The following is a 25,006-nucleotide window of genomic DNA, read 5'->3' as shown; positions in this document are numbered from 1 at the left end:
CATTGTATGATTTTGTTTACATGAAATATTCAGAATAGGCAAATCCATATCGACAGAAAGCAGATTAGTGGTCGGCAGGGGCTGGGGGGAGAGGGTAATGGGGAGTGATTTCTTAATGTGTATGGGGCTTCTTTTAGGGGTGATGAAAACGTCCTGGAACTAGATAGTGGTAATGGTTGCACAGCTTTGTGAATGTACTAAACGTCAGTAGTGACAAATTTTATGTTACATGAATTTTACTACAATAAAAAAGGTATTCCCAATCAACAGACCTAAAACAACCATCTCATTTTTCACTTACAAGGAAGCTGAGGTGAGAATGGGGAAATGACCTGGTGAGGTCACCCAGCCTGTCAGAGGTAAAGCCAAGGCAGCTGACCCCCAGTCCACCACAGCAGGCTGCCTCTCCTCCTCAATATTCTTGGTCCCCCACCTCCAGGCGCCACCAAAATAGCTCAGACTCAGGGGCATGCAAAGGCCTGAGCTGCATTCCACTCCACAGTTTCTGCATCCAGGGCTCTGGCTTTCTAGGCAAAGGTCCATCTTGCCCACCCACAGAGTTCTCGGCCAGACTTTCTTCTGCTATCTCCAGTGCCTGTTCCCTTCACGTGTGTTGATGAAAAACAAATCCATGTCTAACTTTATACTTGAGTAAATCTTCCCAAGGGCCTCAACTGCAGCTGTAGCCTTCTGACAGGGTTCATAAGGGTTGGGTGGATCAGATTCCTTACATTGCAGACATTGTTCGGTTTCCCAAACTCCAGCTGAGCAGGCAGTCTGGAGGAGCTGGTGGTGGTCCCAGGGAGAGCTAGGATTAATCCCAGCCCTATGCGTTTGTGTGCACTTGGCTCTGCTCTCTATTGAACCACAAGCACCTGTCACATATAGGTGCTTAATAAAGATTCATTGGCACCAGTGGTTCCTGTCTTGGGGTCATCCTGGGACTGTCTTCTTCATGTTAGTTAAAAGAGTTCAGGAAAGGCTTCACTTTCCTCAATGTCTCTGGGAATAAAAGATTCAGGGTAAGCTTGCACGTGAAGCGAGAGTCATTTCATCTGATCACTGTCTGCGATAGAATTATTCACCATTCTGGGAGGTGGCAACAGAAGGGTAGAATTCATTTGCATTACCTGTGAGTTTTAGAGGTCAGGTCTTCTGCAACAATGCCCCAGCCCCTTCTCTTATGTCTCTTGAAATTCTAAGGCTTTTGGTCTGTCCCAGATCCTGATCTTTCCTTAGATCTTCCCCAGTTGAGGAAGGTCTCCCAGGACAGAGAGGTTTAGGAAATGCTGCAGACTCCCTTCCTCACTGGAGATTTCAAGTGCGCAACAGGGCTGACTGCTCGACGCTCTGAGAAGTCCTGCAGAAGAGAAACCTGCTTCAGTGTTATTTAATCTAATGTTTCCCAAAGTGATTTGACCTCAGAGTCTTTTTCTCCTTGATATCACTCATTTATACCCTGTGAAAGTCAAGTTTCCAAGAACATACTTCGGAAATGCCACCCCAATGTCCAATGTAGTTAATTCTGGCCCTCATTACCCTGCAGTGAGCAGTGATGAGGACATTTGGTTAGGACACACGATACGGAATCCTGCTATAATAATCCAGAAAATTCAATCATTTGTTGAACCTGTTAGTGTCCCTCCCACACTGAGATTTTTGTGATTCTCTCCACATCAAAAAGGAAACCACTGACATTTACTGAGCACTGTGTGTTAGAAGCTTTTCATATGTCATCTATGTAATCCTCTCTCAGCTCTAGTCTCTCCATTCTACCAATGAGAAACAAACCCAGAGAGGTTATGTAAGGAGGTCACTCAGTTAAGTCTGTGTCAGAGCTGAGATTCAGACTGAGGATGCTGGGGCTCCACACGGGTATTCTCTCCTCAAACATTGATGGTGGGAATAGAAAATGGTGCAGCCATTGGGGGAAAGAGTTTGGCAGTTACCTAGTAAGTGAAACATAGAATTACCATATGTCTTAGCCTGCTATAACAAAATACCATAGACTGGGTAGCTTCACCAACAGACTTATTTCTCATAGTGCAGGAGGATGGGAAGTATCAAATCAGGGTTATTAGGTTCTTGGTGAGGACCCTCTTCCTGGCTCGCAGATGGCTGCTTCTCGCTGTGTCTCTCCTCTGTGCCATTCCACCTCACTAACTAGTTGCATTTTTGTGGCACTGTTTCCAGAATGCCTGATTCACATGGGGGAATTTTTTTCTCCTTCAGGGATTTTATTTCTCTTGGATTTGAAATCCAGCTCTGATATTTACTGGTTATGTGACGTTGGGCCTCTGGGCCTCAGTTTTCCCTATCTTTAAAATAGGATAATAATCTCATTTTTTTTTTCCCTTTTGAGCTTTTTCTTCTTCCTCCCCTCCTTTCCTCTTTCCTTTAATTTCTTCCCCTCTCATTTTATTTTTCCATTTTTAAAATAACCCCTAAACCTCCTGTGTTAATTTTCCCAGGAAGATCCTTGAAACCTCACATGGATCCCCATAAAGTGGCTTGAGAGGCACTGGCAGTTTTTCAGTAACAGAGGCCAGCAGAGAAGGCGGCTGCTGATTAATTCCATGTCAGCCAGGGCATTCTGTGCTCTGCATCTAGAATAGGGCAGTTTCCAAGGTGACCGAGACCAGTGTGTGAGGATAAGGTGAAGGCCTGGAGTTACGAGCTGCCAAACTCGTACACCACATGGGCTTCCTCCAAGCTACTCATCACACGATGCTCGCCAAGCAATTTAACAACCGACTTGTGGCAGGCAAAGCGTTCCAACAATATTTAATGATCAGTGCATCCATAAATAGGAGCGTCAGAACAATTTGGATGGATGTTAATATATGGGCTCAGTCATGGAGTGACTAAACCTTGAGTTGTTTTGACCTCAGAGAGCCATCAAAAAGCTGCTGCAAGAAACGATTCTGCAGTGGTCTGCGGCAATGTTTTGTTCCTATTCAACATGTCCTTGTGTGTATAATTTACTAACATGATAATAACACGCTGCTTGGCAGTTTGCAATTTACAAAGTGCTTTTACGCACATGCTCTCATTTGATCTTTGCGAGGCATGATTACTGAGGTTCAGGGGAAGACAAGTAATGTGCCCCAGGACATCTAGATAATGAGCGCCCAGGGACCAAGGGGACAGGAATGGTGGTGGTGGTGGTGGCAGAGTCCAGATTTGAGATAAGGACTGTGTGGATCCCAAATTGATCTTCCTTTCTTAGTCCACCAAATTCCTATTTCCTGGTTTAAAAGACTTGGGACAATCCGTTTCTCTCCTGTCCTCAAAGAGGCCAGCACATCAGGGACCAGCACCCTGATCTCTCCTTTGATTGCTTTTCCTTTAAAGTAGGCTTGCCAGATTTAGCAAATAAAAATATGGGACACCCAAATAAATTTCAATTTCAGATAAACAATGCATAATATTTTAGTATAATTATGTCCCATGGAGTATTTTATCTGGCAACCTTAATGTAAAGTACTTGTTATTAAAACCTTTGTCCTTTAAAAAAATATGAATTATATAGGAAATTTTGAAAATGCATATAAGCAAAAGGAAGAAGATATAAATTACTCTTAATTTTACCATCTGGTAATATTAATACTTTAATATTAATTGTTAATATTTTGGTATACCTACTGTGACCTTTTCCCCCATGTATATATTTATATTCATAAACTCCTTTTAGAAAAAATTGAAAATGAGATTTACTGAACATACGAAGGTCTGAAAATTAAGTTTGCGAACTCATCCTAGAAAAAGTGCTACATACCTCACTGCTGAATATCACTACCGTCACCTTTGAAGCACTCCCCTTGGGAAGCTATGCACTGATGCCAGCGCCTAGTCCGACCTTCAGAGCAATTTTGGAACTCTTTCTGGAATGGCCATCAGAGCTGTCATTGTATTACCATTGAAGTCCTGAATGTCATAAAAATGTCTTCTTTTCAATATTTCCTTTATCTTCGGGTAAAGAAAGAAGTCATTGGGGGCCAGATCAGGTGAGTGGGGAGGGTGGTCCAATACAGTTATCTGTTTACTGGCTAAAAACTCCCTCACGGACAGTGCCGTGTGAGCTGGTGCATTGTCGTGATGCAAGAGCCCTGAATTGCTGGCAAAAAGTTCAGGTCGTCTAACTTTTTCACACAGCCTTTTCAGCACTTCCAAATGGTAAACTTGGTTAACCATTTGTCCAGTTGGTACAAATTCCTAATGAATAATCCCTCTGCTGTCAAAAAAGGGTTAGCAACATTGTTGCAACAAGTTGGCGAACTTAATTGTCATACTTCGTACTACTTCAGACTTGCTTTTTTACACTCAATAATATGTCACGAACATCTTTCGCGCCCATGTGTGTTCTGTAATATTCAAAAGACTGCAAGGTCATTGATGGATAGCATACTGTGTTTAGCTAATCCCCTATAGGCAAACCCTTAGGTTGTTTCCAATGTTTTATTTCTACAGACTTGCTGTGAACAACCTTTGCTAAGTCTCCCTGCACATCCCTGAGATAAACTCTGGCAGTAGAATTCCTAGGTGTGAAAACTTTTAAGGTTTTTATTACATATATTGTCAAATTGTCCTCCAGGAAAGTTGTGCCAACTTCCATGTTCAAAAACAGTATCCAAGAGTCATTGTTTTTGCGTATTGTCAACACTGGGAACTATCATTAAAAACAAAAAAGAAAACTAAGCACTTTGATCCTGAGCCTGCCCTGACTCCATGATCACATTCAACACTCTGTGCCTAACCCACACTTAATGATCTTATTTCTTTCTACTGAGGCTTCATTTCAAAAAGAGAGGAGTAAATTAGATTATGGATAGAAATTACTACCACTGTCCCACCATAAGACATCAGTAATTAATCCTAGAAGGAAGTAAAACTGTCACTATTTGCAGATGATGTGATATATTATATAGAAAACCCTAAAGACTCCATCAAAAACTGTGAGAACTAATAAACTAATTCAGCCAAGTTTCAGGATAAAAAGTCAATATGAATTATCTGTTGAATTTCTATCCTCTAATAGTGAATTTTCATCTCAGAAAGAGAATTGAGAAATTAGGAAAACAAGCCCATTTACAATTGCATCAAAAAAGAATAAAATATAAAAACAAAAAAGGAAAAAAGAAAAGAATACAATATCCAGGAATTAATTTAACCAAGGAGGTGAAAGATCTGTACATGAAAACATTAACGAAAGAAATTAAAGAAGACACAAATAAATAGAAAGAGATTTCATGCACATGGATTAGAAGAATTAATATTGTTAAAATGTCCATACTACCCAAAGCAATCTATGGATGCAATGAAATCCCTATCAAAATTCCAATGACATTTTTCACAGAAATAGAACAAAAAACATAAAACTTTAATGAAATCATAGAAGACCCTGAAAATCCAAAACAATCTTGAGAAAGAAGAGCAAAGCTGGAAGCATCATGCTCTCTGATTTCAAACTCTATCACAAAGCTACAGTAATTAAAGCAGTATGGTATTGGGATAAATACAGACACATGAATCAAAGGAATAAAAAGCGAGCACAGAAATAAACCCACCCATATATGGTCAGTTAATTTATGAAAAAGGAGTCAAGAATATACAGTGGGGAAAGGAGTCTCTTCAATAAATGGCGCTGGGAAAATTGGACAGACACATGCAAAAGAATGAAACTGTACCTCTATCTTACATCATACACAAAAGTTAACTTAAAATGGATTAAAGACTTGAATGTAAGACCTGAAACCATGAAACTCCTAAGAGAAAACACAGGAGGTGAATTCCTTGATATAAATCTTGTCAATAATTTTTTGAATCTGACGCCAAAAGTAAAAGCAACAAAAGCAAAAATAAACAAGTGGGACTACATCAAACTAAAAAGCTTCTGTACAGCAAAGGAAACCATCAACAAAATGAAAAGGCAACCTACTGAATGGGAGAAAATATTTGCAAAGCACATATCTGCTGAAGGGCTACACTATCCAAAATACATAAATAACTCATATAACTCAGCAGCAAAAATCCCAACAATCTGATTAAAAATGGACAGAGGAATCTGAACAGACATTTTTCTAAAGAAGACATACAGATGGCCAACAGGTACATGAAAAGATGCTCAACATCACTAATCATCAGGGAAGTGTAAATAAAAACCACAATGAGATATCACCTCACACTTGTTAGAATGGCTATTGTCAAAAGATTAGAAATAACAAGTGTTGGTGAGGATGTGGGGAAAGGGTATCCTTGTGCACTGTCAGTGGGAATGTAAATTGGTGCAGCGACTATGGAAAACATTATGGAGGTTACTAAAAAAAGTAAAAATAGAACTACTGTATGATCCAGCAATTTCACTTCTGGTTTTTTATCTGAAGAAAATGAAAAGACTAATTTTAAAACATGTATGCACCTTCAGTCTATTGCAGCATTATTTACAAACTGAGTGTCCATTGATGGATAAATGGATAAGGAAATTGTGGCACACACACACACACACACAAACACACACACACACACACACACACACACACACACGAATATTATTTAGCCACAAAAAGAATAACATCTTGCCATTTGCAACAACCTCAAAGGCATTATGCTAAGTCAAATAAGTCAGACAGACAAAGACAAATATCACATGATGTCTCATATGTGGAATCTAAATATATATATATATATATGATATATAATATGTATATATGTCATATATATTGTATATATACTGGGGGTGCCAAAAAAATTTATACACATTTTAAGAGATGTTAACACTTTGGTCAACATTGCTCAAGCAGTAGTTCACCGTCATCAGAAGTGTCTGGACGCAGATGGTAACCACTTTGAGCACCTCTTGTAATTGTAGAAGTCAAACGTGACTTGTATTCATCTTTTGTTATTGGTATATACTGAGTACTACAATTTTAATAGTTTTTTTCCTTTCTTAAAATATGTATACATTTTTTGGGCACTGTGTGTGTGTGTGTGTGTGTGTGTGTGTGTGTGTGGTGTGTGTGTACAAGTGGGGTGTAGCAGGTAGGAGAAATGGGTGAACTGTTTTTGTTTATTTAAATAAATTGAATTTAAAAAGTAATTAATCCTGCCATTCTTTCCACTGAGTTTGGAAAAGGCTTCAGAATCTTATTTATTCCAGTCTTGGAGGCAGCCATTACTTACTAAAGAAATTGCTCATCAGGGGAGATTTCCCTTTATAAAAGAATTCAGTTAATAAATGGAGAAAGAAAGAATGATAGAATTAGAATGCCATTGATCATCAATGGTTGTTTATATCAGGTGCCCCTAATGGAAGAACACTACATCACAATGAAGTATTCTTGCCAAAAATTTGTGTCTGAATTTAATTAACCTTCTAGATCTAACTACCAATTTACAGGAAATAGAGAGGACAGAGAAAATGTTAAACTTCAATATGGACATGTAATCAGCAAAATCCAGATTGTGGAAAACTCTATAGTTCAAATGACGTTTTTTCTTAAAAAAAAGAAAAAGAAAAAGAATGAAGGGAAACCTATAGATTAAAAGAGATCTAAAAGACATACCAATCAGTCACAATAATGAAGCTTATTTGAAACTTTATTTTAAAAAAGCTATTGGATAAGGGGATTAGAAAACAGTCGGTAACCACAAGATGGCCATGGGGTTTTGAAAATTAATTTGGGGAATGTAATCAATAATGTTGTAAAGATTTTGTAGGGTATCCGATGGACACTTGTCCCATTTGGGAGACCACCTCAGGGATGATGTAGATGCCTGATCACTGCACTGTACACCTGAAGCTGAAGCTGAACAATAATGAATGTCAACTACAAGTTTGTATGTATATATATATATGTATATGTATATGTATGTACTTACAAGAAGCGGAGTACAGCATTAGGAATAGAGACAGTGGAAATGTAATGGCTGTGTGCGATGTCAGAGGGATAGTGGATTGGGGGCGGGGGGTTCACACAGTGTGAGGGATATAAATGATAAACGTCTAAGTATTACTTTGTCTTGTGTACCTGAAACTAATAAAATAAAAAAAAGATATTACATGTGAAAATAAATAAATAAATAAGCTATTGGAAAAAAAATCCACTTGTAACATTTATGAAATTTTAATACTGACTGGGTATTTGATTACATTAAGAAATAATTATTGATTTTAAAAATATGTGATAATAGTATCATAACTATATTTTAAGAGTTCTCATCCTTTAGAGCGGTGGTTCTCAGTTTTGATTTTTGCTCTGAGGAGACCCTGGGCAATGTCTGGAGACATTTTTGGTTGTCCCACCTCGGGGGAGGGGTATTACTAGGCTCTAGCGTGAAGAGCCCAGGGATGTTGCTAAACATCCTGCAATGCACAGGACAAGCTCCTCACAACAAAGAATTATTTGGCCTACTATGCTGAGGTTGAGGGGTCCATTTTAAAGATAAAATATTTATGGGCAAAATGATATTATGGGTGGGATTTACTTCAAAATAATGTGTTGAAGGAAGTGGTTGAGGTCTGGATGCACAGACTGGTTGATGGTTGTTGGTTGGGGCTGGGTAAGGGGTATGAGCTTCATTATATTCTATCTCCTTTTAGATAAGCTTGAAATTCTCTATAATAAAAATTTTAAATAACGTTTCCGTGATGTGAATTGCCATCTCTGGAGCCCTTCTCTAAGGATTCATTTTAGCATTCTCTGGTGACTAAACTTTTTCCCACCTCATTCACTGGGAAACCGGGAAATTGTTTATTTTCGGTGTCCTCCTATCTCTTCCTTCCCTACCACCAGAGGAGAGGTATGCAGGTTGAGCTTTCCCTAACCTATTTCCTTACCCTATTTCCTTATCTGCAAAACAGGGACACAGATGAAACTTGCTAACTTCCTGGAGCTGCTAGAGACTCAGGATTCCATCCTGTCTAGCATTACCAAAATTGCGATATTTTTTCCCCTTAATAGTGCAGTCTTTGGTCTCAACTTGAACTAAAGTCTTAATTTCAATGCACTTTTAGCCTCAAACAGTTACTTGGGATAACTTCAATTTCCAAAAGAATTTGTATAGAACTGGCATTATTTCTTCCTTACATCTTCGGTAGAATTCACTTGTAAAGTCACCTGGACTTGGAGTTTTCTTTGTAGAGAGGTTTTAAACTATAAATTCAATTTATTTAATAGATATACAGGTCACCTATTAGTTCTTCAGTGATCTTTGATAGTTTATGTCTTTCAAGGAATTCGTGCACATCATCTAAGTTGTCTAATGTATTGGCACAAAGTTATTCGTAAATTTAAAATTTAATTTTTAAAAAATCTACAGTGATAGCTCCTCTCTCATGTCTTAAATTCAGAATTTGTGTTTGAATTAACATATTTTAGGCAACAAAAATTCAACAGGAAGATAGAATTCCTTTGTTCACATGAGAAAACCTACTTAACTTTGAAGTCTTTGTTTTTATACATTTTTTATAGAATTATTGCTCATGTTGAATTAATGCAGCAGGAGACTTATGGGAAGGATAGTCAGATAAAAATCTGACTTGTAATCAGGCTGTCATTATGAAAGGAGGAAGCAGAGGTGGTGGGTCTCCTAGGAGTTTCTTGCATTCTGAGCTAGATTCAAAGAATCGGGTAGTTTTGGTCAAGATCATTGATTCCTACATCCTGGATCCTTTCCAAACCATTCAGTTAACCATCCTATTATTTTAATAGTATATGATCCTAAATGATGTCACCATGACTGTTTATTCCCAACCTTGGAGATTTTGACAACATTGACCAGCTCAGATAATATTCTAGGTCTACTTTTCCAGGAAATGTCTGGAGAAAGTTCGAAATTGTGGGAAAACCCCAGGTTTTGGAGTGAGACAGACGTAAATTCATAGTTTGGCTTTACCATTCACCAGCTGTGGACTCAGGGCAAGTTCTGAAAGCTCTCTGATTTCTACTTTCCTTGTGTACAAAATGGAGATGAGATCTCCTTCACAGTGTTCTTGGGGTGTTTAAATGAGATAATATATGTATGTCTAGCACACATGATCAACTTTGAGTGGATCTCAAAGTTTGCTTTTTCGACCATGAGCATCAGCATCACATGGATGTTAACAATGTAAATTCTTGAGCTCTACTCTGGACCTACTGACTCAGAAACTCTAGGGGTGGGACCGACCAATCTATGTTTTAACAAGCCCTCTAGGTGATTCTAAATGACTGCCCAAGTTTGACAACCACTGAGCTAGCACATTCTTTGGCACCTGGTAGAAGCTCAAGAAATGTTAGTTTTCTCCCCTTATTTATGCTTTCTTGATAACTATTCTTCTGCTTATTCTTGACTCTCCTACTAATTAAACTCTTCGAGAGTCAAGACAGCCTTTCTCTGTTTCTTCTTTTTTCCTTTCTTTTTCCAGAACTCCTGGTGAGTGTTAGCATTCAGTAGGAACTCTGAGAAAATTAACTATATTTCCATGTGCCAAATAAGGACAGAACTGCCCTTGGATTGCCAGTGCTTTACTTATTTATTTGACTTACATAGCACCTTGGCTCAATCGTAGGTCTGGAAGATGAAGTATTCATTGTGTGCCTGGAGTGAATACCAATCTAGCTCTGACACCAGGCATGTTGGGAGTGTAGTGTCTTCCTCTCAGTGTAACGCATGCACCGCTTCAACCCCAATAAAATCCTGAGCAATGTCATAGACCATTTTGTCTTGATTAAAGAAGTCATGTAAGAAAATCTCATCAATTCACAGCAAGTGGGGCAAGTGAGAGGGAAGGCCAATAAATAAATAAAAAACCTAACTTGTATAGACTATTCTTTTGTTTGAAAAAAAAAAAAAAAGCAATTTTATTTGCATAGAACTTTGTGGCTTAAGAAATACCTAAAGCTTGGGTTGGCCGGTTAGCTCAGTTGGTTAGAGCATGGTGCTGGTAGCACCAAGGTTGATGGTTTGATCCCCGCATGGGCCACTGTGAGCTGAGCTCTCCTTAAAAAAAAAAAAAAATAATAATAATAAAAAAATAAGGTCTGCAAATAAACATATTAAAAAAAGAAAAAGAAAAAGAATACCTAAAGCTGAAACCAGTTAAGAGCTACCTCACAGGACTGTTGTGAGAAATGAATGAGATAATCCCAATAACATTCTAAGCATGGAGACCTTACCATTTATGAAACACTCAATAATCAACATTACTAAATTATTACTGGTTGTAATAGTAGATGATGGGTGAATGTTTATTGAATAAATGGCTAATTGAATGGGTGATTGGTTGAATGAATGAATGAACTTTGAACTTGTTTGATGACAGATTTTTTTCTTAGTGCAAAAGCAAGCCTCAGGGAAAATTATTTATTCAGTAGCTAGTTAATAACAGCTATTGATTTACTACAGTTGAAATTTTAAAAAGAACAACTTCATTCATAATACCCCCAAACTAGAAACCACTTAAATGTCCATCAAAATGTGAATGGATAAAGAAACTGTGGTTCATTCATACAATGGATTACTATTAAACAATAAAAAGGAATTAATTATTGATAGACACACCTTGGATGAGTTTCAAAAACATTATATTGAGCAAAAGAAGCCAGGTACAAAAGGGTTCATGTTCTATGATTTTATTTACATAATATTCTAGAAAAGGCAAACTGAATTTATAGTCAGGAAGCACATCCATGGTTGCCTGGGGCTGGGAAGGGAGTTTGGGATCGATTGCAAAAGGACCTGCAGGAATCTTTCAGGGTGATGGAAAAGTTCTGTATCTTGATTGTGGTGGTGGTTACAAATACGCATACATTTGTCAAAACTCATTGAACTGTACATTTAAAATGAATGGATTTTATTGTCTATAAATTATACCTTAACAAAGTTGATTAAAAAAAAGAAAGAAAAAGAAATAGCAACAGTCTCTCCTACCAAGGCCTGGAAGCCACTTTTGCTGCCAGTGAAGATTCTGAATGCAGAGTGAGATGGAGCCAAGGTTGCAGGACTACACAGCTTATACTGCTCTGACTAGAAAGGCTGTGCCCCATCCCCTTAGCTTCCATCTACCAGTCTTAAGTGCCCTGGGGGAGGAGGCTCACACAATGGTGTGGGACAGTGCAGCCTAAAATGAAGTCATCCCTGCAAGCAACGCAGATATTTCAAGCTTGTTTCTCAGGCCCTCTCTTGTTTTGCTCTTAAACTACATGTGAACCTCTAATTTCATCACTGAACATGGAATGTTCCAAAATGCATTTAAAGATGTGGTGCCAAGCCCTACAGGAACCATTCAGAGGGCCCCCAAAAATCTTAACAAGTTGAGTCACCTTGAAAGGCTACCATACCAATCATTTTCCAAACTCCTATAATCACAGGCATTCTATGTGACCTCCGACCCACTGTAGTGTGGGCGTGGTCACCACAAAAGAATCTGGGCCAAAGCTAGGATGTGAGAAAAGGCACCATGGAGGGGCTGCTTCTATCTATTCAGCTGCAATTCCTCTATCCACCCACCTAGGTATCTTCCCAAACAACATTTCACAATCTCAGTACAAAATCAAAACATGGTCATTTAGCTGATTTGAAGCATAGAAAAAAAATACAAAAATTAAAAATCGCTACCAATCAGTGATTACCCCTGATGAACATTTTGGTCTGTATTTTTTCAGAGATACACACACATACACATACACGTACACGCACACATACACACAATGCACACACACACGTACATGCACACGCACACACAAATACATATATATTTATTAGTTAAAATAAAAATAGGGTTTTACTGTATAAATTGTTTTTTTATCTGCTTGTGCTACCCTTTAATGATTTATTGGGAATGGTTCCTCATGTCATGAAATTGTCTCAGTCAACATTCTATTAGTTATTACTGGGTAACAAACAATCTCAAAGTCTCAGTACATAATGCAGTAAGCACTGGTTCTCACTTAGGTGTGTGTGGGTCAGTGTGAGTGACTGGTCTGTATGATCAGTAGGCTAGTTCCAGCATGTTCTCTGATAATGAGAGAAACACAAGGGGGCATTTCAAATCTCTACTGATTTTACATCTGCCAACATCCCACTGGCCAGAGAAAGTCATGTGGGCAAGCCCGAAGTGAAGGGACCAAGAAGCAAACTCCACCATTTGTGGAGGAATTGCAATTCCATGGCAGAGGATAAAATTGGATCCAATAATGCCATCTACCACAACTGCATTTCCATTGGGAGACTCATGTGGATGCTCACAAATCTATTTATTTACCACACATATAGTGCTACGGGCCAGCTACTGTTCTAAGTACTTTACAAATATTTAATTCTCAAAACAGGCTTAGGAGGTAAGTGCTATTATTAACCTCATTTCACAGATAAGGAAACTAAAGTACAGAAAGGTTAAACAGATTGCCCAGTCAGTCAGCTAGCAAGTTGATCAATGAGGAAGTCTGCATCCAGAGTCTGTGCCCATAAAATTTATATGTTGAAGTCCTAACTCCCAAAATGTGCCCCAAAAGGTAGTTAGAGATGGAGCCTTTTAAAGAAGTGATTAAGTAGAAATGAGGCCATAGGGTGGGCCCTAATCCATTCTGACTGGTGTCCTCATAAGAAGAGGAAACTTGGATATACAAAGCAACAACGGGAGTGCTTGCGCACAGAGGAAAGACCATATGAGGATACAGAAAGCGGCCACCTGTAAGCCAAGGAGAGAGGACTCAGAAGAAACCAAATCTGCTGACAGTTTGATCTTGGACTTTTAGGCTCCAGAATTGTGACAAAATAAATTTCTGTGGCCTAAGCCACCCAGTCCATGTTATTTTGTTATGGCAGCCCTAGCAAACTAACATATATATACCATGTTATTAGAAGCAACCTAAGTTGGTCTAAATTTATTGAAATCTGTGAATATATTCATAAGTACTTGAGAGATCTCTTTAAAATCCCATTTAGCCTCGTCTGTGGGGGAGGGTGCTGTTCTTAATTCCATGGGAATTAAATATGTATTTTCTCCATAAAACTAAGTCATTTGAGGACAGGGACTGTGGCATGTCAGTCTGTATTCCCAGTAACTCCTGAATATGCGAGACACATAGTGAACCCTCAGTAAACCTCTATTATGGGAACTAATAAAATCACCATTCTTTCTCCTACCTCAGCCAGAGACAGGGGAAAAAATTTACCAGGGTCTCCTGGGCAGAATGGATGGTGAGAAGTGGGGAAAGGGATTTCAGGGCCTAGACTCATCAGAAGGAGGAAGTGTAGGGAGAAAGAGAGAGAGAGAGAGAGAGAGAGAGAGAGAGAGAGAGAGAGAGAGAGAGAGAGAGAGAGAGAGAGACCCTCCTCAGCAGGAAAGGTGAGTTACCATCAGAGAAATTAACATTTTCCTGAGATAATGAAGAGGAAGAGCAAATAGTACAACTTCAGGGGGACCATCTGCTTTGCTCAGGAAGTCAGTAACAGGGCAGACCCGGGGTCTATAACTCTGAATGAGCACTTCATTTCTTCTGTAGGTTTTCTTTAGAAAAGAATGCAAACAATAGGGCATAAATTGTGAATACTATTTAGAAAATTACCATGCATGGGCAAGGACTTACAGGAGGTTAAGAGTTAGATTTTTGGCAGCCCAAACACCGTCTACTTCTTTTTCCTTGAATACTAATTGACTCATTCATTCAACAAACATTTATTGTCTGCTCTGCTGGAAGCTGTGTTGGGTGCTGAGGCCACATTGATAGGACAAGTACCGGTTCTCATGGTGCTGATGTTCTAAGTCTCATAAGCAGCTAAAAAAATTTCAAACTTCAGTGTTGAATGAGAATCATTGACTAATAAATTGTCAAGTGATTTCCCCAATCATTGATTCACTGTCCCACTGCTTCATTCATTCAAAAAATCTGTTTAACTTCTATGAGGTACCAGGTGCTGTTTTAAGCCTAAGAGAAAGGGTTTGAATGGGACACTGTCATTGTCCTGGGAGGGCTCACGTCAGATGAGAAAATAGATAATGCTCCTGGGCCCAAGGGCAGCGATAGGACCGTGACTGGTAGTACAGGGTGGTAACATAGGAATACATAGGAGGAAATGGCTCCTCCGCCTGAAAGGGTCAGTGAAGTCTTCCCAGAGTAGGGGACATTTGTACCTAGTCTTGAAGGATACCTGGGGAATAGGAGGGCTAATGTAGGTTTTAGTCAAACTGGAGCTAGTTTAAATAAAAAGGGGGAGTTTTCTGGAGTGTACATGGGCTTTCCTGGAATCCACAGGGAACAGGGTCTCCCAAAGCCTGGGACCAGGAGCAGGAAAGAGTCTTTGGGAATCAGGTAGAGATTTCATCTGACTCTCCAAAGCTTTGAGGTCTCTGTCTCTCCTCCTTTCTGCATGTCTGCTTTCTACCTTCCTCTCAGTAGGCCAGCCTTCTAGATTTCTCTGCCCACCCACAGCTCCTGATCTGGTCTATCTTTGAGTCAAGCAACCAGCAGAAACTGACTCATCTATTTTAGGCCTAGTTCTCCATTCTTGGGAGATAAAAATCTGACTGACCATCTTGAGTCAGACGTCCACCCTTGGTCCAATCAGCTATGGTCACTGATGACAAAATGGCTGCCAGGTCTCCTTCCTGAAGGTGGGTGAGGCAGTTCTCAGGAGGGCGTGAAGTGTGTCACCTTGACACTGTGGAAAGTGTCTTCCACAAGGTGCAAATGTGAGGAGGCACAGAAAGCTTTTAATTTTAAAATCATTCAGGAAAACTGGCAGCCTATGAAATGAAGAGTAGCAAATACCACAGGTCCAAGTTAAATTCCCAAATCAACAAGAATAACTAAACACTAAGAACAGTATAGTAAAACTTAGATAAATACCGGAGGATTAAGTAATAGAATCTTGTGAGATTTCCATCATCAGTTTAACTAAGAAGGAGGGATAATCAAATTCAGGGGTCAGGCTGGGGCCTCAGAAAGGAGTTTGAAAGCTGAGAGTAGGAAAAGAGCAGAAAAATGATAAAATGAAATCTCTCCAAGTTGGGGGGGTGGGGAGTGTAGTTGAGAGGAATAAGAGAAGTTCTGGAATTCCCAACTGTGGGGCTCCTGTTATCACTGTTGATCTTGTGACCTTGCTTCACATGGCCATTTTAATCGGATATAAATAATTAGGCATCTTTCCCAGAGAAGAAAAATTCCTTTCCCTTTCAGGGCAAGAATTCCCCAGAAACCTTTGGGACTGCTGGAATTTCTGTTATGAAATTCAGAAATCCTGACAATTTGGGAGCAGCCCTGTTATTACTAATACCAGAACATTTTAAAATGGCAGAAAGTAAGAAACAAAAGGAAAGAAAAAAAGAGAAAACTTCATGAAAATATGACTAAAGTATATCAAAATGTATACTTTTATAGACCAGGTCATCAGAGAAAGATAATGGTTATATTTCTAGTTTTTATTTTCAGTCTTTCTTCTGACGATATCAAAGAAAGCCAAATGTGGTATCCTTGAATTTATTCCTCACAGGGCCAGCCAATGATTAAGCTGAGACAAGTAATGAGAAAGAGAGAAAAGAAAATGCGTGAGTTTAAGGGCAGCCCAGCCTTTCCTGAGTGGTTCTCAAAATAGTCTGAGGAACTCTGGGGGAGAGGAGTGCTTCTGCAACAGCTTAAGGGATTTCATGAGGTAAAAATTCTTCTCATCATAATATGAAGACTTTATTTGCCTTTTCCACTGTGTTTATATTTGCACTAATGGTGCAAAAGCAATGGTGACACCTCAAGATGAATCAAGACAGTGTCACCCCCTGTCTTGTGCTTCTTTGTGGTCATTCGCTTCTTTATCGTCATGTACTTGTCTAAAAAGAAATGCCAGTTCCACTTAAGAACTGTCCTTGGAAAGCAGTAAAAGTTACTACTGTTATTAAATTGCTACCCCTGAATGCCCATCTTTTTACTACTCCGTATGACAGAATGGGAAATGCTTATAAGGCACGACTATTGTCTTGGGGAAAAACACTTATGCACTTGAGTTTTGAGCTGAATGAACTAGATCCTTTTTTCCATGGAACATCAGTTTTCCTTGAAAGGATGACTGACAAACTATCATAATTAGGCTTGGGTATTGGGCAGATATTTCCTAGAATGAAGTGAGCCTGTTACTTTAAGGAAAATAAATGATAGTATTTCTTGCCAGTGATAACACTCAAGCTTTAAAGTGAAAATTAGAATTTTGGAAAACTAGTATCTGGCATTATGAATTTTACACCTTCCCAATACTTGAAGACTTTTCTGATAATATTGGTGGTGATATTAACAAGTGCGTGTTTTAAAACATTGTGTAATAAGATGTGTCAACATTTGGAAGACCTGCATAGCTCAGTGAAGCACTATTTTTCAAACGACCAATGGATGATGTTACAAAATCATGCATGGGTGAAAGATTCATTCAGAGCACAAGATAAACTAATAGATTTTAATTTAACAGAATATGAAAAGTTCATTTAATATGGTTTCAGATTTCACATTGCAAATTAACCTTTAATAAACTATCACTGATAGACTTTAGATACAGAATCGTTCCCCCTTGTCTGCAGTTTCGCTTCTCATGAATTTCAGTTACCTGCTGTCAACCACAATTCAAAAATATTAAATGAAAAATTCCAGAAATAAACAATTTGTAAGTTTTAAATTGCATACCATTCTGAGTAAGGTAATGAAATCTCACATATGCCCGGCTCCATCCCACCTGGGATGTGAGTCATCCCTTTGTCCAGCGTATCCACACTGTATATTCTACTCACCCCTGTTAGTCACTTGGTAGCCACCGGGTTATCAGATTGGTTATCAGAGAGAAAGAGGCCATATTCACATAATTTTTATTATACTACGTATATTGTTATAATTGTTGTTCTATTTTATTATTAGTTATTGTTAATCTTTTACTGTGCCTAATTTATAAATTAAACTTTACCACAGGTATGTATGTATAGTTAAAAAAACATGGTATATATAGGGTTTGTTACCATCTGTGGTTTCAGGGTCTTGGAACATAACTACCATGGATAAGGTGGGACAACTGTAGTATAAACAAAGGCTATCTACAAGTCTCTGAAAAAAACCCATTAAAATACTTCTCCTTTTCCAATTATGTATCTGTGTGAGGCAGGATTTTTTTCCGCATATTTAAACCACAACAATTTATCTCACAGAATAAATGCAGAAACAGATATGAGAATCAAGCCTGTCTTCTATTTTAAGCCAGACTTAAAGAGATTTATAACGATATAAAAGTTTTTGTTTTAGAAAATATAGTTATTTTTATAAAAATATTTATGTCAACATGTAATGAGTTTATTCTTCTTAAAGGAATTAACAGATATTCTAAATATTTTCAGTTTTAATTTCTAATACAGTAAATATCACTGGATATAGCCTACATAAACAAAACTTTTTGAGTTCTTAATTCTTTTAAGATTATAAAGGGGGAGACATAAAGAGTACATGGTTTGAACTAACAGAAATTTATTTCTTGCTTAAGTAACCATCCAGTGAGGAAAGGAAAGCTCTCCCCACACTCAAGTTTCTCCCATGTTGTAGCTCTACCAAGCTTTAGAATCTAGCCATCATCTGTATTCAGTTAATACAGGGAAAGCATTGCAGAAGGCATTTGGGAGCTTTTAGCAGACCAGACCCATTCATTCCTCACATTCTGTTGGCTACATTCAGTCACATGGCCATTCTTAACTCCAAAGGAGACTGGGAAATACAGTCTAGCTGGCTGTGTGCACAGGGAGAAGAGGAAATAGGTTTGAGGTGAAGGGCTAGTAGTCCTTGACATGCCATCTCAGGTTCCTGGTACACATTTCTTATCTAAATTATTTTCGGCCTCCCTTCTATCATCTATCTATCTATCTATCTATCTATCTATCTATCTATCTATCTATCTATCTATCTATCTATCCTCTACCTGTTTTAAAAACTTTTCATTGAAATGATTTAGACTCACAGGCAGTTGCAACAACAGTACAAAAAGTCTTGTGTACTATTCCCCAAAGGAGACATCTTCTATAGCTATAGTACAACAAGAAAGCTGGAAATTGACAAAATTGACATTGGTACATTACTGTTAACTAGACTACAGACCTTATTCAGTTTTTATCCTTTAAAAACCTGCATTCGTGTGTGTGCGTTTGTATTGTTTTTTATTTTTAAAAAACTGTCCTATAGTTTGTGTTTCAGTATGTGCCTTAGATCCATTTTTGGAAGTATGTGTGCTATAAATTATGAAGAAATAAAATGTCCAATGGGATATATCTTTAACCCTCCTGATGTGCCTGTAGGTGGGTGGGGTGGGAGGGAACTTATTTCTTGCAAACCTGGAGACTTGTGCAGCCTTGTGCTGTAGAAAGAACATGAACACTGGAGGCAGATATACCACGTCCCAGCGGAGTGACTGAAGGTGGGCCACTTAACCTCCCTGAGCCTCTTCTATCCATCTGCAGCATGATAAACTGTAGTCCTTACTTCACAAGCTGCTGTGAGGACAAAGTGAGATCATGCACATAAAAATTTGTGCACAATGCCTGGCAGAGTTATAGTTAGGAACATAAGGAAGTGCAGGGTGTGCCAGGGCTTCTCCCAGGTTATCCGGAAAATTGGTGCAGGAACTGGAATTCCTAAACCCAGCCTTAGGAAACCAGTGCCATACAGTGAAGATGTGGGTATAGGTCCCAACCTCTTAGGGTATGAGGACCCCTTTCTGATGTCATAATTTCCTCCCTGCCTTTTACCCATAACTGTTGCACTCAGGACACTGAATTGTTCAGACATGGGAATTTTAAAATTTGCGGGCTGAAAGGAAACTTAAATGTCATTGGGTGGAGACACCTCGATTTACAGTTGAGGAAACTGAGGCTCAGAAGAGTGAAGGCTATTATCAAAATTATACAGCAGGTTAGGCACCAAGATTGACAGAACCTATGCCCTCTAGCTGCCAGTTCAGAGCCCCTCCCACTATACCATGACCCTATGTCCTCAACTGTTTTTTGCCCTTCGTCTCTTCTTGCTTCCTTTCCTTTTCTGAGCCTCATTCTGCGAGCTTGGGTTTTAGAGCTTCTCGGTCTGAACTTCCTTAATTCGAGATTACACCAACATTCCTTCCTTCCTTCATGCAGGCCTCGATGCATCCATCGTTGACCAAGTGCTATTTGGTGCCAGTGCCCATTTGGGCAGCAAGTGTACAGCTGGCTATTAGAGGGTCCTAGTGAATGAAGTTTTCATTATCAAGACTAGTCCCCAAATGTAGAAGGACAGGAAAGCCAGCCTCTCAGTGTCAGTAGAGAAGATCTAATTTGTATTAGCATCTTTGTTTTGGGGTTCAGAAGTCCTACAGGCTTCAGAGTGATTTTTAAATCAGCCCAATAGCATATTTACATTGCCTGATCTGCATTTTGGGACTAGTTTAGTAACCATTATTTATCTACCTAGCCAGCTTAAGACTCACATTTTCCCCTAGTACACAGTTAAGGGAACCCAGAGAAAGGTTCATGTTTGATTAATCATGGAGGAACTAGGCATACACAGACCTTAGAGATTGAGTGGTTTCATTTTAGCTCCTGGGTTTGTGAGTTTTCTAAAGCATGTTTTCGTACCCTGTCTTAAGAACTGCTGAAGGATGGAATGTTAGGACTTATTTAAGACAACACAATATAAAAATCAAAGCTCGTACCACATTCTTTCTGGGAAGCTGATATTTTAAAATTTTCATTCAACCACTGGCATCATCTGTCTAAAATAACACGTTTCCTTTCCATGTTATTTCAGTTTTCAAAGAGACAGATGACATTGATAGTTATTTGGCTGAATATGTTTATGTTGGGTGATGTCCTTATCCTGTCTCTACACCCAAGCCATTCATTCAACAAGTATTTATTAAATGGTATTAGAGTGGAGTGCAGTGTTTGTCAAGCTATGAGTCACAATATATTGCTGGGTCGTGAACTCTGTTGGGCTACAATCGGCATTTAAAAAAATGAAATAGGGCCAAATAAAATAGAATAGAAAACATCAACTCCGATGATGTGTTGAAAGGGTAAATATTGTTACATACAACTTTTGGTTCAGAAATATGTGTGCACATACATGTATGTACACACTGTACTGTGCTATAAAATGTATTTCTTATTGTGGGTCACTATCAAAAATGTTTGAAAACATTGATACAGCACTTAAGAGCACAGGTTCTGGAATTAGCATGAGTTCAAATCCTGGCTCCATCATTTTCTACGTGTATGATTATTGGGCAATTATTTAAACTCTCTGTGAAACAGGGATTATGATAGATTATGACCCAGGGCCAACGCATCCATTTGGCCTAGGAGCCACGTGGGCATAATGACTAGCGCACATGATATTTTCAGGCGCCCACTAAAATGTTTTGATTTCTTTCAAAATCATAAGGAAAAAAAAATGAACATTTAGGGTTGAAGAAAATATTTTACTTTTTTTTCTCATGTCATTCAAAACATGAATTTTTTAGGGCCCACAAAAATCTATTATGGTGGGAGGAGCCCTTGAAAGAAAAAGTGCCTAGAGCCAATCAAAGCCATAGTGCAGCTGTGAACTGACCTAACAGGTGGGGTGACCTACTTGCCCCAGTTTTAAATAGAAAGTCCTGTCACCCAGGAACCCCCTCAGCCCTGGACAAACCAGGACGATCAGCCACGCTGCTGATAGGCTTGTTGTGAGGGTGAAATGAGATGATTGCTGGCAAAGTGCGGCAGATGTCGAGCACATCAGTGTTCAATAAATGCCTTAACATGTGTCATGCACTGTGCTGGCCGTTGAGAATTTTATGATGAATAAGACATAGGCTAGCCATTAAGAAGCAGTAGAATACAGAGATTGAAAGTGTGGACTCAGGAGCCAGACAACCTCTGTTCAAATCCCAGCTCTGCTACTTATCATACTTATTCTTGATTTGGGTGATTTGCTCAGGCTTTCCGTGCCTCAGATTCCTTATCTGTACAATGGATATGATTGTAATTGTACCAACTTCACTGGAAAGTTGTGACTATTAAAGGAGTTGGTGCTTTAAAAATACTTAACATTTGATAAGCATTCAGTAAGTCTTAGCTATTTAAGTTTGTATCAATTAGCAACTTGAGATGCTATAATAAAATACTATAAACTTGGGGGCTTAAACAACAGACATTTATTTTCTGATAGCTCTGGAGGCTGGAAGTCCAAGATCAAGGCTCCCATGGTTGGCTTCTGTTGAGAACGCTCTTCCTGGTTTGCAAATGGCCTCCTTCTTGCCATGTCCTCATGTGGCTGAGAGAGAGAGGAGAGTAAGCTTTCTGGTGTCTCTGGTGTCATTAGAATGTGTTCTAATGACCAGAATTGAGTCATGCACCCAACCTTATATCACTCACTGGCAGAAGACAGGGGGGCCGCCATGATTGGTTTAGCCTAATTATGATTTCTCCAAATTCAGTGTGCTTTTCTATTAGCAAATAGGAAGAGCGGAATGGCTGTTGGGTAAGCTTCTGACAGTGTCTGCCAATGAGGAGCTCACAGGCCACCTGGGAACCCAGACAAAATACTGACAGGTCCCACAGAGTGGAATGGGTGGCACTAATGGTACAAATAAAGACAAAGGGTGGGGAATGCTTTAGGGATGTGACGGGCATGTGAGTTGGGTTTTCAGGCAAAGAAGTAGGGCAGGAGAAAGGAAACAGAGGAAAGATGTGGAAGCAGCAAGAGCACAGGGTGGTTAGGGACCCACATGAGTGTGCTGGAAGGTAGACTTCAGGAGGCAGGAGTGGGTGACGAGTGATAGAAAATGCAGCAGGAGAGGAAGAAGCCCAGATCATGGAGTCTTGAATACTGGGTTAGGAAAGTTGGACTTGTTCCTGAGAATGGTCAGGAGCCTGTGAACGTCTGAAGCAGGGGAGTGGCTGATTGGTTGAGCATCAGAGAATGTCCATGTTTCTTAGTCTTGGGTATGCATTTTCCAGGGGCCCCATGGTGGTGAGGTTGGGGATTTTGAAGCCATGGGATAAATGGGTGCATCTTCTTACATGCAACTGAATGGTTAGGGGAGAAAAAGTTAAGAAATGTATCCAGCAAGCAGCTTAAAATTTATTTCAACATTAAAACAAGCATATATGTATGTTGCAAAGTAAGACATAAGTTTTGCAGGAATAATGGAAATAAAATAGAATACTTCAAAGAAAATTTGTGGTAGACTCTATGAGTTTGTGGTAGATTCTTTTGGGCTATGTGCCGAGTCCTCTTGAGTCTACATTTACTGCCCTCTATAATTAGGGGTTTGTTGGTGGAAAAGTTGCAAAGGCCTGCAGTAAGTAACGAGGACAACAGGAAACTATCTTATCCCCTCTCAATATATTCCTCATTGGCCTGCATGTGCCTGAGACCCCTTTGAATTAAGAAGCTTCTTCTTCCCTGGAAAGTACCCTTCAGAGAAGAGTTCACAGAAACTTTCAGGCATTTGTAATTCACTGTGAATTTATTGAAACATACTCTGCTGAGTTGTTCTATTGTTAACTTGGTTCACCTAGAAACTACATTTCCAGAATCCCCTTTCCTGTATGGTTTCAGGTTAGAGTGGGCCCAAAGAGGAACTTGTATAAAATTTGGGAGATGGAAGAGAAGCAGCCACCATTACTCTCAGAATGTCGTCATGGTTAGATGCAGTGACAGATGAAGCGGTGCCGCAGGTCCAGCCTGTCCTGGCTCTTCCTGTACTGAGACCAGCTCTTCTATCCAAGTGCTGACCTTGATGATCAATAGCAGCCCCAGGCCCGTCACCAGATGCCTGGCTGTAGACCCACAGTCAACACAGGCAACAGCTTCTTATAGATTCATCTACCAGCTTCCCCTTTGCATTCCACTTCAATAGCAGATGTACATCTCAGATTGACACGTTGGTGACTCTTTGATCTCATTCCTTCTTTCCTACCAACTGCCACTTCCCAGCTCCTCCCATCATTGTTTAAGGTCTAATTCCAAATCCCTTATCCCAGAGTTCATTGTGGTTCCACTTCTTTGATTGAACCTGGGTTGATCAACATAATTTCTTCTTGATGCTACACTCAGTCCTCAAGCAAGAGAAATATTGATAGAGAAGAAATGAGGAGGTAATCTTAAAGCTGTGGCAATATTTGAAAAGTTGAGATTGAATAGGACATGGTAGTAGGAAGCTGTAAGCCCAGACAGCAGTGAGGACCTTTCTGCAGAGGTTGAGGGATCTACAGGCTGTGGAGAGATGAGAGAACATTAAAGGAAAAAGGGTTTCTGCTTCCTGCTTTCACCAGGACCTGCCTCTGACAACAGGTCACTCATTCTGTTTTGGCTGTCAAATGCTTTGTTGAACAATGGCTTGTAACAGATGATGCTTACGTCCCCAAGAGAGAAACAGAATCAGAGAAAATGTACAAAGGCAGGACAGTGGAAAATAGAACACTGAGTGAGAAGAAAGTTACACAATGGATTCATTAATCTAGACAGGACTCTTGCGGATTCCTTTTGTGGTATTGACTGTATAAAACTACGTCTTGCTTTATTGTCTTCATATCTGGGATCATAGAAGGAATAGTTGTAAGTAGATCTCTCCTTAATTATTTGTTAAAATGATTATTGAGAATGTTGTCTATTCTACCTTTCATAATCCTATCATAAAGATCCATGTTAAAATTGTCCTTTCAGAGTTCAAAGATGGGAAGAAATTTTGAGTCTTCCAATATGTCCTATATGTTTTTGAGCCTTCATTTATGAGGCAAAAAGAAGTATGACACCTATTTTATTTTTCTTCTTGTCCTGGCCACCAGGATACTCAGAGATACATTTTTCTTTTTTTGCTTGCATGCAGGAGTGTTCTTTAGTCCAAATTGGTGTTATCATTTTGTACTTGGTTCTTTTGAGAGTCTGTATATAACTCCCTTTGAAAAATTTCTTTGTGGATGCTTGAGGCAATTTTGTCTTTATTGAATTTGCTGAAGTTCCTGTTTCTTTCCCTTTGATTTTAGGCACAACCA

This window comes from Rhinolophus sinicus, chromosome 5, assembly GCF_057876585.1.
Source record: "Rhinolophus sinicus isolate RSI-liver-muscle chromosome 5, RSI-T2T, whole genome shotgun sequence".
NCBI lineage: Eukaryota > Metazoa > Chordata > Mammalia > Chiroptera > Rhinolophidae > Rhinolophus > Rhinolophus sinicus.
Note: the sequence above shows the minus strand (reverse complement) of the source record.